Here is a 25,318-nt window from a genome sequence, read left to right on the forward strand (position 1 = left end):
AACAAAAACATTAGACACCAACTATTACAAATGCATTTCTTGATGTACTTTGAAGTTAAGTGAAATATATGCGATAAAGCAAACACAAAAGGCATGAAACCCTAATAAATATGAACGACAGATTCATCCTCATGCTGTGTACCATTTTATGTTTATAATTAGAATGCAATTGTCATATTAAGTGTCGACAGAAACCAGATTGATTTTATTTGGAAGTGAAAATAAATGATCCAAACCAATGATAATCGCGCGTTATTATCATTTTTTTAAAATAAAAAAGACTGACATGCCATTTGCCTCCATTTTCAGTCTTTTAATGCCGAGTATGTAGACAGAGTAGAGGGAAAAGACTGAAGTTTTGACTTTCGTTATATCACATCTTCGAACGTTCAAAACTTCACTTCATACGACAAAAAGGCCCATCTGGTATAATCGATATCGCCTGGGGACACAAAGTGAAGTTAAAGTTTGAACTAAATATGAAAGTTTCTCAAAATCAGTTGATAACTTCATACTTCCAGTTTCAATTCAATGTATTTAGTTAAAATCATTAGCCCTACAAAACTTCATTATTCTTATATTGATTGATAGTGTTTCGCATCAAATTTAGTCTAATTATACATATGGATAATCGAATAATTTAATAAGCAGAAATACTGAAACTAAGCTTTTTATTTCAAATAGTAATAAAGAGACATCTAAGGCTTACTTGAAATTACATGGAAAACTTTAGTAGCAACGTCTGATATAAATGAAACGCATATCCGTGACGTTTTACCCCAAATATATATAAGAGACGTTTAAGGGGAAGGCGAAGGTTGAAATCTCAAACTCTCTATTAACAAGTTTCTTCATCATTGCTACCGTTTTTACAGAAACCTAAATAGGTTCCTAAATGTTACTATAGTAATTCAGATCTGGTTCTAAAATTTAAGTTATTTAAAGACAATTATGCGAAACTCCTTTTTATGAGGATGTTGTTTTAGAAAAATAATATTGTAAAATAATGTTTTTTTCCTGCATTTTCTAATTGTATTTTGTGAGAGATTTAAAAACGCTGCTTCCCAAAATGTTAGCCCAGCACATGACCAACACACACGCACACACGCACACGCACACGCGCACGCGCACACACACACACGTGTTTATGGAGAAAAGTCACTACACCAACTTCTAACCGGAATATGATTACAGTACCTTCCGATCAACGTAGACGTGTATAAATTCAACACTGCACTGAATAAGCATTAAATGTAACCATTGTGGGCGATTCGTCTTGAAAATGATCAATAGAAAGATTTTAATTTTCACCTGAATATCACTACATGGTCACGTGATAAATATTGCACACACACGAAAATCACTACCTGGACTTTAATAAGACACTCACAGGAAAATCACTACTTCTTGAATTACACACAGGGAAATCACTACTTCTTGTTTGATATGACACATACTACTAACAATGAGAATACTGACATGTCTAAACGCTTCATTCTTATCATATGTTGTGCATGCATTGAAGGAATACTCTCTGTCTTGCTCAGAAGATGAAGGAATCAAAGAATTGAAGATGAAATTCAACGACTTTGACAAAAACGGAGCTGACTTTTTTGCTCATGAAAGAAGAAAACTGTACAAAGTTTTACACGTTGCCACATTTTCTTCTCGGATAGATGTGCCAGTGACATGGCTGCTACTGCTTTTTTCATAGTGATGAGCTATGAAAGGCTTGACTAATGTTGTTTCTTTTTGGACTCAACGGTGAATAAGCTGTGTTCCATAATGGTCCAACGTTATGGAAAGAATCTCACGCCTTTGAGCCTGCCTGATTTCTTGAATGAAGAGCTTTGGGTATTACGAAAGTCCAAAATACGTGATATGAAGCTTGAACATGACATAGAGTTCAAGAATGGGTCAACCCATGTGTGCGTAAGAGAAATGAATGCGAAAATAAGATAATTGTATCATGATGAATGGACGTACATCGACTCATGTTTTGATGGACACGTCATCAAATTGCTGTATTGCTGTATCGAAATGGATAGGAAAATTGAATTTTTATGCGTTGCCGATGTGTTTTGGTCATATTCAAAAAAATAGTTATAAAATAACTATATATGCGTAACAAATTTTTTATTTTTTACTCACATCCTTTTTGAACACACGTGAAATATGTTGTACAAAAATTCCTGTCTTTTTAACTCTAGCAGCGATACACTGGAAACAAAACAGCCCGATCTTCGCTTGAACGTTATGTTTTCATATACAGCACAGAAAACACGACCTGAATCTTTTGAAAACCGGGTTTAATATGGTACTTGTTTCATAAGAGTGCAGGTTTTTGTAAGGCCACTGTTACGGATGGACGAAAATTTTTAGAAAATGGACACAGCTGGTATAGTGTTGCATCATGATAACAAAGTCCCTATTGCTGATGCCACAGTATTAGACAACTCTACGCATATAATGTGCTGCCCTTCTTGGGACTTAAAGGAGAAAAATGAATCATAGCTGGTAAATATAAGTGTCAGATGTTGCTTTCTACTTCCCGATGAAGTGAAACAACCGATTGTAATTCAAGACGAACCCCAAAGCGATGATGACTGTTAAAACTGATAAGTTTTTTCAATATGCCAATCGATTACCTGAGACACGAGCAAAAGACAGCCATGAAGAGAAGATTGAGGAAAGAAGCACATGAAATATTTTCTGCCTCGACTATTGGATCCTTTGTCATGTTCAAGGTTGGTGATAAATGCGATCACTTCAAGTACAAAGTAATCTTAAAATCACCTACAACAAAGTTCAATGTGTTTATTCACCATGTATTTGACTGTACTTTTTTCAAGGGTTATAATATCTACAGATTTTGAACAAACTGTTACACCTTAAACGAATTATCATCAGAGTAACAATGAACAAGCCGTTGTATCTTGATAAATCATCTGATATTGACAAGCTACCATTACCTGATCTTCTAAAGGACTACCTGGAGGACTGTTTCAGCCCAATCTAGGTTCTGATTTGTCTGATCGTCAATCAATAAATAACCAAAACCAAAATCATTGTGTGTGCAAGTGTTAATTTGACATATCTAGGACCGACATGCTTTGATACGACCTTTCACTAATACACTACATATCTTCATATTGGGCACTTTCGTTATGTGTCCACATCATACTTTTGGAGTACAAGACGTCCAACACTACATTTGATATGATACACAACTATGTAGAAGAAAGGATACAGATTTGAATTCGAACTCTAACGTCTAATTTTAAACAATGATAGGAGGCATCCAAAGTGATACCGGCTCTTTGTTTGTCTGGTCCTGGTTTGAGATTATTTTGTCTAAGGCATGAAGTGTCTCAGTGACACCATTGAACAAGATAGATCGGAGCTTGTTCAAAGCACATTTAGTATCATATATCTCAGTCAAACAAGCCACATCTTAGCATGAAGATTTTACTAAACCATTGAACAAGATAGATCGGACGTTCATTCAAAGCAAATTGTGTCTCATATATCTCAATCAAGCAAACACTTCATCTAAGCATGAAGTGTCTCAATTGTAAAGATCTGACGTTCTATCAAATCAATTCATTGACTCATATCTTAGGGCAAGCGAGCACACCATCTTAGAATGGACAGGCTCGAAATTATTTTTTCAGTCAAGCAAGCACATCATTTTCTCTAATTGTAAAAAGAACCAACAGGCATGAAGTGTCTCTATTGAACAAGATAGATCGGACGTTCATTCAAAGCATATGTAGTATCTAATATATCTCAGTCAAGAAAGGACATCATCTTAGCATGAATTATCTCGAGTACACCATTGAACAAGATAGATCGGACGATCATTCAAAGAACTATGGCGTCTCATATATGGTCAAGCAAGACACATTCTTAGCATGAAGGGCTCTATTGTACAAAATTGGACGGGCAAATAATTCACCGCACCACTTCATTGCCTACCAGATGCAGAGGTCGGGCCGATATATGAATGTCAAATCGAATGAAAGCTGCGGTTGCCGTTCGGTCCATTAATGTTTTTAGTTTTCTTTTTGAAGAGAGAAAGAGATTGTGTTTGCCGAAGTTCTGAAATTTTGATGTGACTTACACAAGAATCGAGCGTTTTTGTACTTGATAACGAAGCAGGCATTTCATAGGCAGGCATCCTAATGCTACTGTACATCACCCCACTATAGCACTAAGCTGGTCTAACGACACCTCCATACCTCTAGCTGTCCTTATTCCCTAAACTTGAACCCGACCCCAGCAATATCGGTCGCCGTTCGGTCTATCCGTTCATTTTTGAAGAGAGAAAGAGAAGTGTCGTTCACAGTTTTTCTAATCAAAACAAGCTGTACCATGAATGCAAGTTTTGGAATTTTGATGTGACTTACACAAGAATCGAGCGTTTCTTTTTTTTTTTACTAGGATAACGATGCATTTGTCGTTAGTAGGGACCTTTAAGGCATACTTTAAATGGTTTTTATACCGATCTAGCAATTTTAGCGGACACTACAGGCCAGATGTTGTCACTAGACGGAGAATCTTTAATTTACAAGCCTGTAACGTTTTGGGGATAGCCAGAAACGGTTCCTAATGCTACTGTGCATCAGCCAAATATAGCATTAAGCTGGTCTAACGACACCTCCAAAACTTCTAGCTGTCCTTATTCCCTAAATTTGAACCAGACCCTAGTAATATCGCTTGCCATTCGGTCCATTTTTGAAAAGAGAAAGAGAAGAGTCGTGCACAGCTGTTCAAATCCAAATTTGCTGTAAACTTAATGCAAGTTTTGAAATTTTTATGTGACTTGCACTGGAGTCGAGCGTTGTTTTTGTACTAGGATAACGATGCAGGCGTGTCGTAAGTTGGCACCCTTTAGGCATACAGAGCTGGTATGTATACCCGATCTAGCAATTTTAGCGGACATAACAAGGCCAGATCCTGTCACTAGATGGCGAATCTCCTACTTTACCAAGCATGTAACGTTTCTTGTTGGCCAGAAGCGGTTCCTCATGCTGCATCACCCTACTATAGCATTAAGCTGGTCTAGCTGGTCTTACGACACCTCCATAATGCTATCTGTCCTTATTCCCTAAACTTCAACCCGAACATTTTACAAACACTAAATAAAAAAAAAATGGTGAAAGCCGCCCGACTGAACAACTGAGCTTGTGCAGCTACTTTTATAGGCCTGCCAATAAATAACAAAACTCAATAACGTCACAAAACGTTTTGATTGGCTGATGGTTTTAAATTTTGTTTCGCCCAAAAGGACGATCTACACTGAAAGTAACCGACCAATCAGAATCGAGCATTTTTTCTTCAAGTTGTTAGTGATCACATGACAATTGTGCAGCTGAAGAGAGCGGACGTTTTCTCCCCACATATATCAGACATACAAAATTTAATTATCGCTAATCATTCATATGGGAGAATACACTTGTCTCATTTTTTCATTAGGACAGCGTACATTTGGTATACAAACTGGCATAGAAAAAATTGCGAACCTACGGGGCATGATTAGACTTATCAACATAAATTAGCAAAAAACTTATCTGGATATTGCTATTACTTTGTCAATAAAAGATAACTTTTAAACAATAGTGGCCTTTTTACGTGCAGACGCCTCTTCTATGGGATGATATCATAATGAGAAACAATACGTGTAAATATGGACTAAATAAGGTTTATGTGATTTTGAATGGTGGGACAAGTCTGTCTCTGTTCATTTAAAATGCACACACCACTTTGAACTTAGTCATTTGCATCTTGTCTCTGCTTATCTGCTGTAATGGAAAAAAAATATAAGACTGAAAAAAATTTCAAGAGGGGTGGGGGTCCCAGTTTTGGTGTCTGCGCAAAATGTTTTTTTGATTTTAAATTTTACTTTGTGGTAATATACCTACATGTATTAACAAGTGCTACTGTTACCAGTTTTGACTTACTTTTATAGATATTCACATTAAAAGTGGTGGGGTAATCTGACATGTGACCAGCCAGAAACACAATTTCCGTTATTTTTTTTTTAAAAAATGGTTGTAACTTTTTACCTGAAACTTTCATGATAAAATAACTATGCAATGGACATTTACACCACATGTTGCTTTTAAAAATTGTCCTGAATACTTTTTTTCATCACAGAGAAACAAAGTGGTCTAATCAAATTTACTGATTTTCAATAGACGAACTTCACCCAAAAGCTAAAACATTTTTTATTAGTTGAGATATTAAGGTGTTTTTTTCAGCAGATATTGTAAACTAAATAGACATAATCAAAGACCTGAAGGGCCTGAGTCCGCTAATGATTGATGTACTGACAGTATAGTCTACAAGTTTCAGTTTGTTTTTAGTTTTTTTTTCTTAAAATTTCATAACACAGCTCGATATTTACCCAAAATATTATATCCGGATACGATTACACTTTTTCTCCAGTTTCAACAATATATTTTACAAATTTGTGGTGATACGAAGACATTTAGCAGCAATTTGGCAGTATTTACATTTAGTTTACGGTTAAATTACTTTATTTAAATCTTTCATAAAAAGTTGTTTCTTTCGTGAAAGCAGCCAACATAAAACATCTACTTTCGATTTCAAAATCTACCGAAAAATACAATTTAATGTTTCGCCGATTGTTTATTCTCGAAAAATAAGAATTAAAATCATTTTTAATATCAGTAGTAACTAAAAAAAACCAGTAAGAGCTTCTTCTTCCGATAATTTATCCGTTTACTGACTGCAAAATTCAACCCACGCAAAGTTTATAGAAATCATACGATGCGTTTTTACGTTCAATGTGGGAGAATTAAGGCTGATCGGCTATGTTACCTAACGCATCCAGACGATTCAGTTTTGTTTAAAAAACATTGTGTGCGTTTCTGTAATTTTTTATACGTTTTTTTACGCTTAGAAATTATTAGACATGCGTATTGCTTTATTTCTATACGTAATTTACGCTCAACACGCATCTTATCTGGAGCCCTGTGGAATATTTTTGTCTTTCGCTGGATGTAACCCATGCTTTGTAAGCCTCGCAATTCTTAAAATGCACATTTTTGCTTAATGAGTTACATTCGAGTATTGCACAATTAAAAAGTCATAAATATGACAGTTACATCGTATATTGGTCATAGCAAGGGGAAATTTACACAACTTAACTTCTTCATGCAGTGAACTGTTTGAAGTTTGAGAAATCTAAGGAACTACATCCCTTCAGTGTTATTCGGTCCATTTAGAGAATCGCTGAACAGCAAGGATCGTCAAAGGCTTCGCTTTGCCGACTCAAAAAGACAGTATTTCGGTATTGTTAATATTGAAAAGGGGGACACTGTATGAAAAAAATGTCATAAATAGAGAGATGTAAATCTAAAATGAAGCATCAGTATCCGAATTGTTAGTTTTAATTAACTGAATCTCCCTAGGATAAATAGTACCCACCAAATGACCAAAAAACGGATTATCCATATTAAGAATATCATCAAGATAGCGTGATGTATTATTAAATGCAGTTATAATATCTGCTTGCGTATCTGCAGAAAGGCTCAACATAAAGTCTCTTTCATAACAATATAAAAACAAGGGGTGCACAATTTGTTCCCATGGGAATACCAACAACTTGTCTAAAAACTGCATTCCCAAACCTGATGTAAATGTTGTTCAATAAAAAGGAAAGGGCTTTACAAACTTCGTCACAGGTCCACATAGTATAATTTTTAATAATATTGCTAGTAAAAAAAGCTTTATCAAAATTGCAAGCGATAAATGTAGCATTCTCTCTGGCAAAAGTCTTTTGAATTAGGGCAGTTAATTTGTCATTTATTAAGGTATGTGATAAAGTGGTATACAAAGTAGAAAAATCGTATGTACTGACTGTAGATACCTTGTAATTATTAATTTTCAACTTATCCAGGATTTCGCCAGAATTTTTAATCGACCAAAATAAGTGTTTACCAGAGTTTTCGTATACTTTATCGCAGTATCTTTCCACGTGGGCTTTCACAGCAGTTAGACATGATGTTAATAGTTTTGAAATATTTGTAGTTGTACAAGAGCTTGAATTAGCGATAAAGCGAGCTTTATATGGTTGTTTATGCAATTTAGGAATCCAGTACATGGTCGGTATTTTAATATGTTGATCGTCTATACGAACTTTTAAATTAGAAACTTCAGTGATGTGATCAGTAACCAATTTGTTTTCAACAGAAGGACTCAATGTATAAGTTTTAGTGCTATTTAGTTCGTTTTGTAAAACATTAATATAATGCAGGCGTCAAATGATGATAATATTGTTGGCCGCCTTGTCTGCTGGAACTAAGACATACTTAGAATGAAATTCTTGGATTTCCTTTTTCAAATGTCTTAAAGTAAACTTGGGTTTTGGTGGAAGTAGGTGTACATTAGTTTGATAAAATTTTATTCGAGAATCAACAATGTTAAAAATATTTCGTTTCCAAGACGTTAATGCATTGGGATCAGCGTTCTCACGACGACACCATTTAACACCAAAGCCAGAAATTTTGCCTGTTAGAACATATACAGTAACTGGAAAAATTAAACCTTTTAAAGGAAAAGCGATTATTGAAATTTGTTTGGGTGGTGATATACTTCAACATGGGATGTTGATTTCACATATAGTACAAGAGGCTATCCTTGGAACAGATTTTATACAGGCACCCATTTTAACATTTCCTTCGATAAATGATTACTTTCTTCTGGATGCGGACGCATCCTTGGTGGGCCAAGGCGGGGTATTATCAAAAGTTGTAATTGGTAAGGATCAGGTCATTGGCTATTTTAGCAAATGCTTCACAAAAACAGAACGGCGATATTGTGTTGCCTGAAGAGAACTGTTAGCTGTAATCAATTCAATAAACATTTTCACCATTACATTTATGGTCGAGAAATAGTCATTTGAACTGATCATTCCAGTCTAAAATGGTTGTTATCTTTTAAAAAATGTAGAAGGACAATTAGCTAAGTGTCTTAGTTTTCTAGGCACATATGATTTTTTCAATTGAACATCGTTCTGGTAGAATGCATTCAAATGCAGATGCTTTATCTAGCAGGCCATGTTATGATGAAAATTGTTAATACTGTAGCACAGTTGAGTCAAAAGAGATTAACAGCATTTCTGTATCTAATGTCACTGAGGTACAATCTATGGGAGACAACTCCTATAACCGATGATAGTAATTGCACATTTGTTACTCTTCTTTGTTCGTTGTACACAGTTGTTTGGTGTAGTAAATACTGCTATGATAGTAGGAATATTTTTGGTGATATGGTGGAACTCTGATTTATTGAGCAGATTTTTCTCAGAATTGGCTATATTTCAAACATACAAACATTACTGGAATTATGATATTGGTACTGAAACAAAGAGTTTAAAGATAATCAAACCGGGTATTGATGGCTGTAATTCAGACTGTGACAAAGATACAAATCTCGGTATGGTTAAAAAGGTTTAGGTAAAACATAGTTATGCACAAACAATTACTTCAGCCAAGGAAAGAGTAAAAATTCCTTGGGCTAAATCTGGACAAAAATGCTTGAATTTATTGACTTGCTGGTTCTGTAAATACTGCTGTACAATATTATATTATTTTGCGCAGATGCATTGTTATTAATAACACCCCCCGTAAACCAGCTTATTGTTGATGTTTAACGTACTGTTTTGTAGCTGATTTTAGTATTTTGTCCAGTGAAAGATCTATTTGGTGCACTAGAAATGTGTATCAACAGAGTACAATTCAGTTTCTTGATTATCATTCAATAGTTCAGATTAGAGGCTTGTTTAATGTTGCCTATTTAGGACAAAGTTATAACTTGGGTCTTACATGTTTCAGGACTACAGTAAACCTCGCTTATAAGGAACAGCTTGGGACCTCTAAAAATTGTTCCTTATAACCGAGGTTCCCTATATCCGTATAGCGAACTTATTCCTTATAACCGATTTTTGTATAACGAACACAATTTGTACAGCGAACACTCTTTGACCGACGTTTGAAAAGGGCTCCGGGTCGACCATGAATCTTTATGTGAGAAAGTTGTGAGTCTAGTACCGGTCCTATCCTACAGAGATTGAAATAGTGTTGAAACACGGCGTTTAAACCTAAACTAAGCCAAAATGGGTAAGAATGATGTGATTTGTGTTGATGTTTTGTCGGCTATTTCTATCTTCCGTTTTAAGATAGCACTACCGTATGATTATAAGATATGTTGCAACCCTTACCTTGCTCGACAGCATTTTGTGTGAATAGGCATCAATACTTATATAAAATAAATGTTCAAATAATACAGTGCATTACGACTAGACAACGGCGCCATACAAACGGACTAAAATGTAAATTATATCTATAGTTTTGCTATTGTCCATTTTAGCACCTGCTATAATTTTTACAATTGAAAATTGGGTAAACTGGACTGTTTATCATTGTTAATCACGCGTAATTAACACATTTATTTAGGATAGTATGACATGACCGTGTCCACGACTGATTTTCGTTCACTATTGTTAACATGAAATACCTAATACATGTTAGCTCTCAAACATAATCTCGAGTAAATATAAGTTAATTATGATATTATTTATTTTCTTTTGTTATATCCGTGAAATAACAAACTAAAGACCATAGAAATGAAATAATATGTGTTTATTCATGTGCATAAGAGCGTGTGAAAGTGCCGACGTTACTCTGACGTCATCAGCGATTCTCCTGTTTATTTCCAGTTTTCAATAATTTTTATTATTTATGTATGTTCGCTATAACCGAGGTGTTTTCTATTGAATTTCCACCTTTGGGACTAGAAAAAGTGTTCCTTATAACCGGGTGTTCCTTATAACCGAGTTCCCTATAACCGAGGATTTTTACATTGAATAAAGAAGGAATTAGATCGGGGAATTGAAAACTGTTCCTTATAACCGAGTGTTCCTTATAAGTGAGGTTTACTGTAATTCGTTTTAGCTCACCTTAACTCAAGGCTCACGGTGAGCGTTTGTGAACACATGATGTCCGTCGTCCGTCGTCTGTCCGTCCGTCAACATTTTCCTTCAAACAGTATCACCTCTGAAACCACTAGGCCGAATTTCAAGAAACTTCACAGGAATAATCCTTGTGTAAACTTCTACCAAAGTTGTTTAAATGATGACGATGTTGTTGTAATCAGTTTATTGTTAAAGAAAATGGCTGATCATAAAGGCAGCCATTTTGGTGTTTAAGACGTCATTTAAACACTGTTGAATTCTTTTTTTTTTTTTCAGGAAATAACCTTTAAAATTGATTAATTCTCATATATGTATTGAGTGTAAGGTGTAAAACATAATAATTTCTTTCATTATAACTGGAAAAAGTTGAGAAATTATTAATAGTTTAGAAATGGAATTCTCATTTATTTTATAGCTCTTATTTTCAACAGACGTGACGGGCCGTGCATATAACGCAATTGGCCACTGAATGAATAGGACTGATGAGGTATGTGCAAATTGTATATGAGTTGCATTCTTTGCTTCAAAAGGATCGTTTGATGATTTTCATTAGATTTATAAGTTGTGAAAAAGTAATAACTGAATATAACGGAAGGATTATGCAATAATAAGACAGAGAGATATTATTACTTTTACTGCTTGTTGATGCAGTTAATAGATATAACTTTTTTAAGAGTTGTTTTGGAATATATCATGTAAAAAGTTGGCCAACAGAGTGCTTGTAACTGAAGGAAATAGGTGCAATAATCTCTTCTTTAGGCCATTTCCAGAGACACATTTTTATCCGCCTTTGAGGTAAGATATAATATACCCATGTCTCATTCCCCATGAAACGTCATGAAACTTTTAATCTGCATTTTTATAGAGTTTTAGAGTTTACATATTGGGCTTTTACTCTTTGATCAAAAGGCAGAATTCCCATCTGCACATGCTTTCAATATATCAAGTGTTTAGTGTTCAATATATGATAGCATATTATGAACACTATCCAAGGAAACCTCCACTACCACAAGTTTCTGAATTCCTTTCATATTATAGGAAAATTCTGTGTTCTTAATGATCATAAAATAACAGTTAATATAACAGCACTTTGACAAAGGATGGAGAGATATTTTGCAGCCTCCACATGGCAAAGACAACTGCCTTGGGGTCACATTGCATTCAAGATGTATCGTTGATATAGTCCATTTTAATCGACCTGGCGGGGTCCGCTGCAATATTGTGCAGGATATGTAGTTTATTCGGCAACCTACTTTTATATTCAATGACCATCTACCTTACATTGTAACCGTTCGTGTCTTATGCAAATAATGGTAATCTCAAAAATCAAGCAAAATAGGTATCGGAGTCCTTGAACAGTGCGCAGTTATAATCAATGAGTTGATGAATAGAAACAAAATGAAAACAAATAACACTTCAAAAACTGAATTTATCATGTCTCGTAGCAGACCCCAATCGAACAAATATTTCACAAATGGGTTTAACATTTCGGGCGATGATATCAAACGAGCAAGTATAATTAGATAGCTCGTTGCATTTCTTGACAAAACACTGAACTTTAAAGATCATATAAATCGCAAATGTCATACAGCCATGTTGAATTACCTACGAGTTAAGAACATCCGTAAATATTTCACCAAATCAGCCACTGAAATTTTAGTTTGGTTAGTTATTTCACATCCGGATTACTGCAATGTCATACTGTATGGTGTAGCTAACGGTGAGGTGCGTATGATGCAACGTATTTAAAACATGTGCACAAAACTTGTCCATAACCGAACATTTGACAGTTCTAAACAGGCATTGTATGACCTACATTGGTTGCCGGTGAAAGCAAGGATTGAGTTCAATGTATTTAACAGAATAGCTTAGACAGTATACTCATATTATATAAGGTTTGAGATAGTCCGGAAATTCTGAATGTCGTTATGTTGTTCCATACAGCAAGTGCAAAACATTCAATGATAGAAGTTTCTGTACTATTGGTCCAAAACTGTGGAATGAACTGAATTTTTGTACATGTATAAGGTTTAACATTTTAATATTTATATTTTCAATGTTTATTTAATTAAACGTAATTATGTGTGCAGGATCTATCGGTTAGGTTGTGTGTGGACTTTTTTTTCTAATAATCTATAATAACACCATTAAAGAGGGGGTTTGAACATCTATATGCAGCCCGTCTGTGCATACCATGTAAGGCTTTAAGCACTGGCATTCGCAATAGAGGTATAATAACCTCAGGTGTGGAAGGTTGCGGTCATGACTTTTTGTTTAAATAAGGCTTTTATGATTGTTAATATCATTATTGTCGTTATTATTATTATTATGTACACTGCCATTGAATATGTCTTTGTACAAAAATAGGCGATTAATCAAATTATTCTGTTCAAGATTCAGTTTCAAAATAATTCTGCTGTTCTGCCATTCTGCTAAGGTTATTCTGCTTTTCTGCTAATTTGCTGATTGGTATATATCGCCATTAATCGTTTTCCAATCGCACGGGACCGAAAATATGGCTCTAAGCAAATACAGTAAAAGTAATTCTGCTGTTCTGCCATTCTGTTAGAGTTATTCTGCTTTTCTGCTATTTTGCTGGGTTTATTCTGCTATTCTGCTCTCCTGCCATTCTGCTGGAGTCATTCTGCTATTCTGCCATTCTGCTGGAGTTATTCTGCTTTTCTGCCATTCTGCCATTCTCCTGAAGTTATTCTGCTATTCTGCCATTCTGCTGGAGCTATTCTGCTATTCTGCCATTCGGCTGGAGATATTCTGCTTTTCTGCTATTCTACCATTCTGCTGGAGTAATTCTGCCATTCAGCTATTCTGCCATTCTGCTGGAGCTATTCTGCCATTCTGCTGAAGTTATTCTGCTATTCTGCTATTTTACCATTCTGCTTGAGTAATTCTGCTATTCTGCTCTTCTGCCATTCTGCTGGAGCTATTCTGCTATCCTGCCATTCTGCAGGAGTTAATTTGCTATTCTGCTATTTTGCCTTTCTGATGAAGTTATTCTGCTATTCTGCTATTCTGCCATTCTGCTGGAGTCATTATGCTTTATTGCAATTCTGCTGCAGTTATTCTGCTATTCGGCCTTTCTGCTGGAGCTGTTCTGCTATTCTGCCATTCTGCTGGAGTTTTTCTGCTATTCTGCTATTCTATCAATCTGCTGGAGTGTTCCCGCTTTTCTGGTATTCTGCAATTCTGCTGCTGTTATTCTGCTATTTAGCCATTCTGCTGGAGCTATTCTGCTTTTCTGTCATTTTGCTGGAGTTATTCATCTATTCTGCTATTCTGCTGGAGTTATTCTGCTATTCTGCCAATTTGCTGGAGTTATTCTGCTATTCTGCCATTCTGCTGGAGCTATTCTGCCATTCTGCTGGAGTTATTCTGCTATTCTGATATTGTGCTATTCTGCTATTCTGCCATTCTGATGGAGTTATTCTGCTATTTTGCTATTCTTCTGGAGATATTCTGCTAGTCCGTCAACATTTTTCTTAAAACAGTATAACCTCTGAAACCACTAGACCGAATTTCAAGAAACTTCACATGAATAATCCTTGTGTGAACTTTTACCAAAGTTGTTTAAATGATGTTGTTGCAAGCAGAACTCTGGTTGCTAAGGCAACCCAAAATTTAAAGATTGAGGAAAGTCTTACAATAAGTTGATTTTATATGAAAGCCATCTTCAATCCGTTCATAACGCTGAAAGAATTCTGCCTTTCTGCTGGAGTTATTCTGCTATTCTGCCATTCTGCTGGAGCTATTCTGCCATTCTGCTTGAGTTATTCTGCTATTCTGATATTGTGCTATTCTGCTATTCTGCCATTCTGATGGAGTTATTCTGCTATTTTGCTATTCTGCTGGAGATATTCTGCTATTCTGCAATTCTGTCATTCTTCTGGAGTTATTCTGCTATTCAGCTGGAGTTATTCTGCTATTCTGCCATTCTGCTGGAGTTAGTCTGCTATTCTGCTAATCTGTCATTCTGCTGGAGTTATTCTGCTATTTTGCTATTCTGCCATTCTGCTGAAGTTATTTTGCTATTTTGCCATTTTCCTGGTGTTATTCTGCTATTCTGCCATTCTGAAGGAGTTATTCTGCTATTCTGCCATTCTGCTTGAGTTATTCTGCTATTCTGCTAGAGATATTCTGCTATTCTGCCATTTTGCTGGAGTTATTCTGCTATTCTGCTGGAGTTACTCTGCTATTCTGCTATTTTGCTGGAGTTATTCTGCTATTCTTCTATTCTGTTATTCTGCTGGACTTATTCTGCTATTCTGCTGGAGTTATTCTCTATTCTGCTATTCTGCTGGAGTTATCTGCTATTCTGCTATTCTGCTGGAGTTTTTCAGCTATTCTGCTAACTTCACAGATTGTTATATATGAGTGCGATTTAAAATATGTACCAATATTTTGAAGGAAAATCCATTCTCGTATATGTTTTTGTCCGTTCAGCTGTTTATTTGTTATTGCCTGCAAAATAGTTAGAATATAAAATGCATTTTAACTGTTAAAGACTCTGTGTTGTTGCACAAAAAATTGGTATGTGGAGATAATGGTTGTTCTTTCCTGTTTAAACACACATATTGTCCCTATAGATTGTATGTTATTAACAATCGATATTAACCATTATAGAACTGCATCATATTTTCAGTAGAGTTTTATATCTGCAGTGTACATGCAGCATTGCTGTAATCTTTCTAAACAGTATTTTCATTCAGTGTCAAAATAAGAAGCATGAATGAATGAATGGAAGCATACTACAGAAATGTTGCTAATGTATGATTTACTTCAAATGCAGCATATTTGTAAAAAAATGTGTTCCAGTAGACATGCAGTGTAATTTAGTAATTTTTCTTTCGACAATATACTGCAGATATCCTGCAAATGCGGTATATAACGCAAATACATCATAAACTGCCAGCAATACATCTACAGGAAACATTCTGACATGTATCTAATTGTATGCTGGGACTGCAGCGGAGATAGAAACTGCGATACTAGATTTTAAGTATATATAATGTACATTGATGTTGAATAGATGTTAAATTCCTTAACTCCCTGGGGCCGAAATGCGACTATAGGCGTTATATTTTCCACCCCTGTAGCGTCGATATGCGACTATACGCGCGTTATCAGGACTCCCCAGGACGGCGATTGACGAGTATAGTCGCGGCACCGAGATCATGATGGTGATATGTAGTTGTTAATTTTTGATAATCTTGACAAAGCAAAATTACTTTGCATACTGGCTATTATTTCTTTGATGTGATAATTACTAGTTGTGCTAATATTTTAGTTCCCTTGTTAAAATAAATGTCTGTAACTATGTGGTAATGTAAATGAAATAAAAAGACGATCTCCGCTGAGTTTCGTTCATACTGTAATTCAAAAGAGTAAAATAATGTCGTCGGCCAGAGATCGTTCTTAAAATGAAGAAAATATTTACTTTTATCATGCTGATTCTGTAATATCAGTTCCGTCGGATGAAGATTCCGACTGTGCGATTCCATTATCAGACAAATGAATGTTCGTAAAATGTTAAGTTTTAGCAGGCTAAAATATTGGTACACTTACATCATATACGACACAAATGGATCAAAAATGACACAACAAAGCATGTTTCATAAAATACACACACATATATATATATATATTTGTAAGTTTAATAATTATTCAAACATGGATGTAAATATTACACTTAAGGTAGTGGAGGTGTAATATCAATGTTTACAAAATGGCATTTGCTTGGTATATTCTTAAAGATGACCGTGTTTTGCACTGTATTGCAAATTTTAAACAACTTTTACCATGCCGTTTTTTCTAAATTTTGTATAACTTGTGGTATCTCCTCTAGCTCAAGTAGAGAAAAATTTCAAAGTGATGGCCGCTATATAAAATGTTTGCAGAGAACTCATTTTACCATTAATTTTAATAAAAGAATCATCAAACTATTGTTAAACAATTATTAAACACAAAATAAAAATGTGGATATAATTTTATATAGTGTTCCTCAAGTAAACGGATTTAATGATACAGAATTCTAATTTCAACGTTGAAAAAATAAGGTCGAATCCTTTGTTTCTGTTTTGAATTTTGCTTACTTCATTCAAAAATTACCTTGGGACAGATGTAAAACCTACCAAAATTTCTTCCACGATATGTAATCTAAAGAGTGGAAGCAAAATAAAAAACTTTTACCACATGTAACTCAATATTTTTACAGATGTATAACTCTACCCCTTCTGTTTAAGTAGTAAATTCACTTCGAACAGCAAGAAATCGCTTAGCAATATTTTTTTTTTCATTTTTGTACAATAAATCTATCATAAGTCTTGAAAGAAGTAAAATCTTACTAGAAAAAATCGAAAATAAGGGGAAAAAAAATTTGGTCCCAATAGGGCTTGAACCTACGCCCCCATGAGAATTGCAGTAAATGTGGGTTTATGGTAGGAATTGAATACTCTTCAAAAAGGAGGTACTCTATTACACATCTACTACCTTAACTGTCACAGTGCGTGACACACAAGATTTGTGTACAGATTGTGTTTAGAAATAGATTATACATCAAAATATATCATTTATATTCACACATTAACAGTTGTAAACTACGAGTAAGGTTGATGTAAATATTCCTTGTTAGTGATGCATTTCTATTAATTGGAATTTAATGTTCAAATATATATTAAACGCAATAGGTGTGTTAAAATTGTGAATATTTCGAAGTGAAAAATTTGTTCTATTTGTATATAAGCTACGGACGAAATTGGATATAACAAATATTTGTTCAAACTTCGAATATTTTGTAGGTATAGTTTAATTTACACCAAAGTTAATAATGTTTTCCTACATTATTTCAACTGACTGTATGCGAGTGCAAAGGTTAGATATTGTTCTTCGACGTCAGGTATGTTACGATATCGGCCTCAGGGAGTTAATGAATCTGAGTTTGTTTGTGCTAATTATAAAGTTTGTGCTATATCTGTATTGAAATTAAATTTTTATTGATTTGCGTCTGATTCTGCTACATGTTTGGTTCTGGGTTCGTTTTGCTATTTGTTATGATAAGATATTACTCTATTTATTCAGTTGGTGCTTTTGAAAAAGTTTAAAGTGCACATAACGTATTTTCATAATAATGCTTGAGAGAAAATACTGGTTTTGTATGAAAACTAATGTAATACATTTTGTTGAAAATAGATGTTTTCTTTTATTCATGATTTGAATTATGTCTCTAAATCTACGTTGAGTTGATTTGTGATCTTATTGAGATAAACAACTATATTCCTTTTGTATTTCTAGTAATAACTATTAACGGTAATGTTTAATTTGTCCTGAATTGATGTCATATTATAACTGATAATTCTCTCTTTTTAAAAATAATCATAATGATCATAATCCTATTAAACACAAAATGTAGTACACAAATAAAAAAATATAAGGTGTAATATACTGCTACAAGATGTAATAGAATATGTACAACATGTATACAAGATGTAATACAAAATGTGCAATGATAATACATATATACAAGGTATAATACAAGGTGAAATACCCGGCTGGAAGGTGTAATAGGCAGATACCTAGTGTCATAGAGAGATGAAATACATATGCTGTTGCAAGGTATGATACAAGCTGAAATTGTGGTGCATATATACAATGTAATACACTGTTAAAAAATCTGATACACAAATACATGCTGTTTCACTTAAATACTTGGTATAATGCACAGGTAAAAAGTGTAATGAATACATACAAGGTTGTAATATACAAATACATTGTCTAATACACAGATACAAGATGTAAAACACCACACAATGTGTATTGCACAGATACAAGGTGTAATTCATAGGCATATAGTGTAATACATACATGCAATATGGAACATCTAGATATATCATGTAATACACAACTACAAGATGTAATACAAAATTTGTAGCACAAAGTCACTATGTGTACACCATAGTAAGCTGTTATTTACAGAAATGTGTAGGGTACCAGGAGTAAAAAAGAGGTAAAGGTTGTGATAACTTGATCAGAAAGATATTGTAACTTAAAGATACAAAGAATATTTCACAACCGCACGGCTTAATACAGAAATATATATCGTATAATACATAGATACAATGTGTAATATGTACAATGTGATACACAAATACACGCTATATAATATATAGATTATACACATATTAAAAGTGTAATACATAGTCAGAAGTTGTAATATAAGGTGTAAGGTATAGTACACAGACGAATAGGAGTTTAAGGCCCAACTATTTTTCTCAAGCCATATGCATTTGAACATTGATTGTATCTGACGGAACAGGCGGAGGACTCTCTAAAATACCTCCAGGACTGAGTTTTTTTTTTTTTGAAATTTGTCTTCTGGCTTGATTCGTCGAGCGTTAAAAGGTATGTCCCTGGTTGCTATATCTTCTTTGAAGTATTTGTGCATTAAGTACACGCTTTTTGGTTCTTAATGATTCCTTTTATAGAAATTTACAAACACTATTTGATGTTTTCCTGTTGCAATTGCATATTTAGAGAGTATTTATTTACGTTGACCTGTGACTTTGACATATGGGTCGGGTGGAGTGTGTACTTTTGTTTACCCGTTATCGTATTTAGATGGCGAAAAGGACCAATGAAAATGGAGCTGTCAACCAAAAACATGACCTCCCCCAACGCTGACTTGTCTCGTGACCTTGTAAAAATTGTGGTTTGCACCGAAACAATTTTAATTTAAGTTATAATGTTTAAACTCTTATCCAATTATCCAATAGAGTTTTATTCAATTTCTAGATTATTAATTAATGTTGAATTCGTTTAAAGGTTGTTTCTGTTACATTTGCTTAATTATACTCTCATTAATATACGATGATTTTGTATAACAAACTTTTTGTATCTTTCGTTTAACTGGCAAATCAATCGCATACTGGCTTTGAATACGGACAAAAAGAAGAAGAAGGTAACATGTACCGATATTTATGCATTAAGACGAACATCGTTCCCGAGACAGACATAAATCAAGAAAATAGGTACATACATGTATATTATTATTTACTATAAGTATGATGATACAAAAGAATGCGATTTACAAGTATGTACCAATGTCAGAAAGGGAAATCCATTTCCTTTCCGTTTGTATTTTTCTCCGTTCGCTGCTTCTTTGTTATTGCTTGCCTTAAATGGTTGAAAACTCTGTATTGTTGCGCGGAAGATTAATATGTGAAGATAACGAAGAACGAAAAATGTACAGATACAAAATGTAAACGTACATACAAAGTCATAATGTTCCGATACATTGTGTTACTCACATGCAAAGTGTAATTTTTAGATACATGGTGTAATACAAAAGTACAAGATGTAATACACACTTTGTAACCAAAAGTCACAAGGTGTTATGCAGGATGTAAGGTGTAATGTACAGATATATGATATAAACAGATACCTAGTGTAGTAGACGGGTAAAATGTGTACTTATTTGATCAAACACTGCATGTAACTTAAAAGCACAAAGACTATATCACAGAAACACGGTGTACTACAGAAATATATGGTAGATTACATAGACACAAAGTGTAATATGTAGATATATCGTGTGATATACAAATAAAAGTTATAATACACACTTGAACGATGTAATTCATAGTCACAAGGTGAAATACAAAGTGTAAGGTGTCATACACAGAATCGTACAGGTAGAAGGTCTAGTATACTGATGATTGTTGTTTTTCACAGGTAAAAATTGTGATACATTGACATATAGTATAAAAGAGGAACAAGGTATGACGCTTTCTTTTCCTATTTTTGAACGACACTCACACCAGGTTTGAAAATTCAGTTTTCAGACAAGTAATTGTCATTTTTTATGTAAACAAACTGTGCACCCCTTGTTGTAGATTTGATTTTACATTGCTACGAAAGAGATTGTATGTTAAGCCTTTATACATATACGCAAACAGACATTTAATGTACTACATTTAGAAATATAGCATGATTTCTGGATTATATTCTTAATATTGATTATCCGTTTTTCGTTTTTACCATTCGGATACTACTTCTTCATTTTTTAATTTACATCCCTACATTTATAACTATATCACACATTTCATCAATTATGGCAAAAGGAATGATTTTAAAATCATCATTGTAAATTTCCATCTTTGGATTTGGATTTACAACAGGCAAAATCTCATGGGATATAAATTTCGCAATTATTTCGGTTTGCCAGAGCCTGCAAACATGTTGAAAATTTCAGAGAATGTATTCTATATTAAATTTTATATATAAAATAAGCTTCTGCAGCAATTACGTAAATACTTTGCTTAATTTTACTTAAGTTTATAGTATTTATCAGCGGTCACGTCCATCAAGGTAACATTCCTCTTGTTGATTTGTCTTTTTTGAGGTACTTGAACAATGAATACCTGCGTTTTTGGTTCTTAATGAGTGTTTCTTTTAGACGGTCATCCTATGAAGTTAAAACATTCTGGGTCAAGTGGTACTAAAATTATTGATCGGAAATGGTTTTCAATGTTCAGGCCCCTGTGACCTTGACCTTTGATGGAGTGACCCGAAAATCAATAGGGGTCATCTACTCTTCATGACCAATCATCTTATTAAGTTTCAACATTCTGGGTCAAGTGGTTCTCTAGTTATTGGTCGGAAATGGTTTTTTATGTTCAGGCCCCTGTGACCTTGACCTTTGACAGAGTGACCTCAAAAACAATAGGGGTCGTCTACTCCAGCAGCCTTACAACCCTATGAAGTTTGAAGGTTCTAGGTCAAATGGTTCTCCAGTTATTGCTCGGAAATGAAGTGTGACGTACGGACGGACGGACGGACGTTCTAACGAAACGGTATTTATTTGACACCCCCATTGTTCTCTCTATTGTTCTATCAGTCACATAAAAAGAAAAAAGTCACATAAACAGAACGGAATGAATGACATCAAAGAGAAAGTACCGTTATGCAGTCACTTAACCATCATTTCGCGGTCACGGAAGGACGGACGGACGGACAGGGCAAAAACAATATGTCTCCCCCAGAGGAGGGGGGGGGGGGGGAGACATAATAATTGTTAACAATCAACAGTTAGACATCATAGACTAAAGTGAGATATTGATATCTCCTTCAACTGCGTTCAGCTCTGCTGAGCCAATCTCTGTTACTCACTCCAATGACGTACACTTGGCCATTGACCTGTTTATGTGAGAAAGTTGGTACGAGTCGTGACTCACACTCTACTGGTTCTTACTGAAAGTCTGTTGAGATCTGGCATGAAACCAACAAAACAATGAGGGTTTTTGAATGTATCTGACTTTAATGATGGTACTTAATAGGCTGGTATTACTGAGTGTATACAGGTATGCAATAAATCTGCACGCTAATTGTTAAAATCAATGTACAAATAATCAATTGGTAGATAACATTCTTTTACATGATTTTATATTATTTTGAATTTAAACATGCGATAGCTAAAATACATCATTTTTTGGGAAATTCCCATGGGAAATCCACTTTCCCATGGGAAATTTATCATATGTTCTTCCCATGGGATAGTGTATTTCCCATGGGAAAAGACCGCATTCCTATGGGAAAATAGCATTTCCCATGGGAAAGTTAAGTTTTTAATGTTGACTGCTGCTTTGTTGGTGGTATAAAATCAAATTGAAAAGTATGGCGTGCATGAGAATTTGAAGTACTTTACTTTTGCGAAAGAATTTTTAAGATAGCATGTACAGAAGTACTTGCTGTTTTTGCCACATATTGGCGTGGCAAATTAAAATTGGCGGCCGTTAGAAGATGATGGTGTTTTTATCTGTTGTAACTGCATGAGTAAAGGATTATTTTTAAGCGGGTAATTTGTTCTAACTCTAGGATTAACTGGAATTCTACGAAAGTTGTTAAGAAATCTTGGAGACTGTCCATATAAAATATAAAAGAACTATTGAGCATGTTGCTTATTAGTCCAAAAACGTGCTTGAATTTATTTGACTAGGTGGTTCTGTAAATACTGCTCTACAATATTATAATTTTCTTGCGCAGATGCATTGTCATTAATAACACCGCTCCGTAAACAAGCTAATTGTTGATGTTTAACGTACTGTTTTGTAGCTGATTTTTGAACTTTGTCCAGTGAAAGATCTGTTTGGTGCACTAGAAGTGTGCATAAACGGGTCTTCGGAATCAAAGAAACTTGTGTAAAGAATCCTTCTTTTCGCAATAACGGGTCGTTTAAGCCCCTTCCTTAACCACTGTTTGTTTTCACCCATGTCTCACCCCCAGGGAAAAGTTAAAAAAACCTCCTTCTTTCAACATAGAGCAGTAGAGTTTGCACTTTCGGCTTTTTGATCATTGGTCTAAAGGCAGGATGCCCACAATATTTTCCAAGTGTTTAATATAAATTTCACCAACACTTCATGAGGAAATTCCCACCTATAAAGTATGGTGAATTGCTCCCTTATTATAGTAAAATTGAGATTTCTCCATGATCCAGAATGACCTTTAGATATAACAACACTATGTCCAAGTAATGGTAAACTTTTGCCGTTTGGCACTTACATGCAGTTTTTGTGAAAGTCAATTAAACTGAACATGTGAAATGATTTTCAGAATTAAGTTAATTTTGCAAGTGACAGTTCTGAAGCGTTATCGATATACCTAATTGTCGAGGAACAATAATGTCTCAAGTACTTAATTTATGAAATGAACTTTTCTTCTTCTCATTCTTCTTCTACTTCCTATCAGCGTTTATATTCCGTGATGAGCAATACTGGGAAATATTACAGCCTATGCCTTGTAATGTAAACTGTTTTGAGCACTGTTTGTCGTTTGTGTATTCCGATTATGACATTTACAATTTGTTTGATAACTGTTACCTTTAATTCTCTACTAACATTAACTACCATCACACCATCACAGTGTATTGTATGTCTACCTCTTTCTAAAACAAGCTTGAAATAAAGAGACACTATCAGGAAGTATCGGAATGATTAACAGAAGCGATATAACACGTGACCATTAATTACCAGTAATGATAAATAAAATAATAAACTGTTGTGCTCTAAACTGAAACAAAATGAATTCGGTTGTAAAATTTAAAGAACTGTTCCAACAGAGTACAATTAGGTTTTTTGGTTATCATTCAATAATTCAGATTAAAAGGGCTTGTTTTTTGTTGCCTATTTTTACGACGAATTCATTTTTAGCTCACCTTAACCAAAGGCTCAAGGTGAGCGTTTGTGATCACATGATGTCCGTCGTCCATTGTATGTCCGTCTGTCATCATTTACATTCAAACAACATCGACTCTGAAACCACTGGGCCGTATTTTAAGAAACTTCACAGGAATAATCCTTGTGTGACCCTCTACTAAAGTTGTTTCAATGATGTTGTTCTAAGCAGAACTCTAGTTGCTGAGGCAACCCAAAATTTAAAGGCTAAGGAAAGCCTGAAAGAAGTTAATTTTATATGAAAGCTTTCCTCAATCCGTTCATAACGCTGAAAGAAGGTTTAACATGTTATTTAACAAATCACCCTTTAAATAGATTGATTTTCAATGATTTATTGAGTGTAAGGTGTAAAACATAATATTTTCTTTCATTATAGCTGGAAAATGTAGAGAAATTATTTTACAGAAATAAGTAAATACAGTTCAAATGTGTATCTAAAAATATATAAAAAATCCGCTGTTTTCTGCTGCCACGGAAACAAAATGGCCGCTAATTGGACTATATATTTAACTGCTCATAACTTTTCCATTTCTACTCCAATTTTGAAAATTCTTTCATTTCTTCAAATGATTTAAGAAATCCTAGCTGACGAAATTAACAACGTAATTGCTTTTCCCTTTAATAGTTTTGAAATGGAACTCTCATTTATTTTATAGCTCTTACCAAAAGAGTTTCAACAGACGCGATGGACTGCGTGTGGATATAATGCAGTTGGCCACTGAATGAATAAGACTGATGCGGAATGTGCATATTGTATATAAGTTGCATTCTTTGCTTCCAAAGGATCTTTTTATGATTTTCATTAAATTTGTAAATTGTGAAAAGGTAATGACTGAATATAACTGAAGGAGTATGCAATAATAAGTCAGAGGATTATTATTACTTTTTACTGCTTGTTGATGCAGTTGATAGATATAACGTTTTAAAGAGTTGTTTTGAAATATATTCTGTAATCTCTACTCTTACCTATTATTTTTTGGCCAACAGAGTGCTTGCAGAGATTTCGATGCATTGTTTGAAAATTTTGAAAACAGTTTATGATGCGAAAACAGCAGGTGATAGTTCTTAACATTTTATA

This window comes from Mercenaria mercenaria, chromosome 8, assembly GCF_021730395.1.
Source record: "Mercenaria mercenaria strain notata chromosome 8, MADL_Memer_1, whole genome shotgun sequence".
In the NCBI taxonomy this organism is placed as follows: Eukaryota; Metazoa; Mollusca; class Bivalvia; order Venerida; family Veneridae; genus Mercenaria; species Mercenaria mercenaria.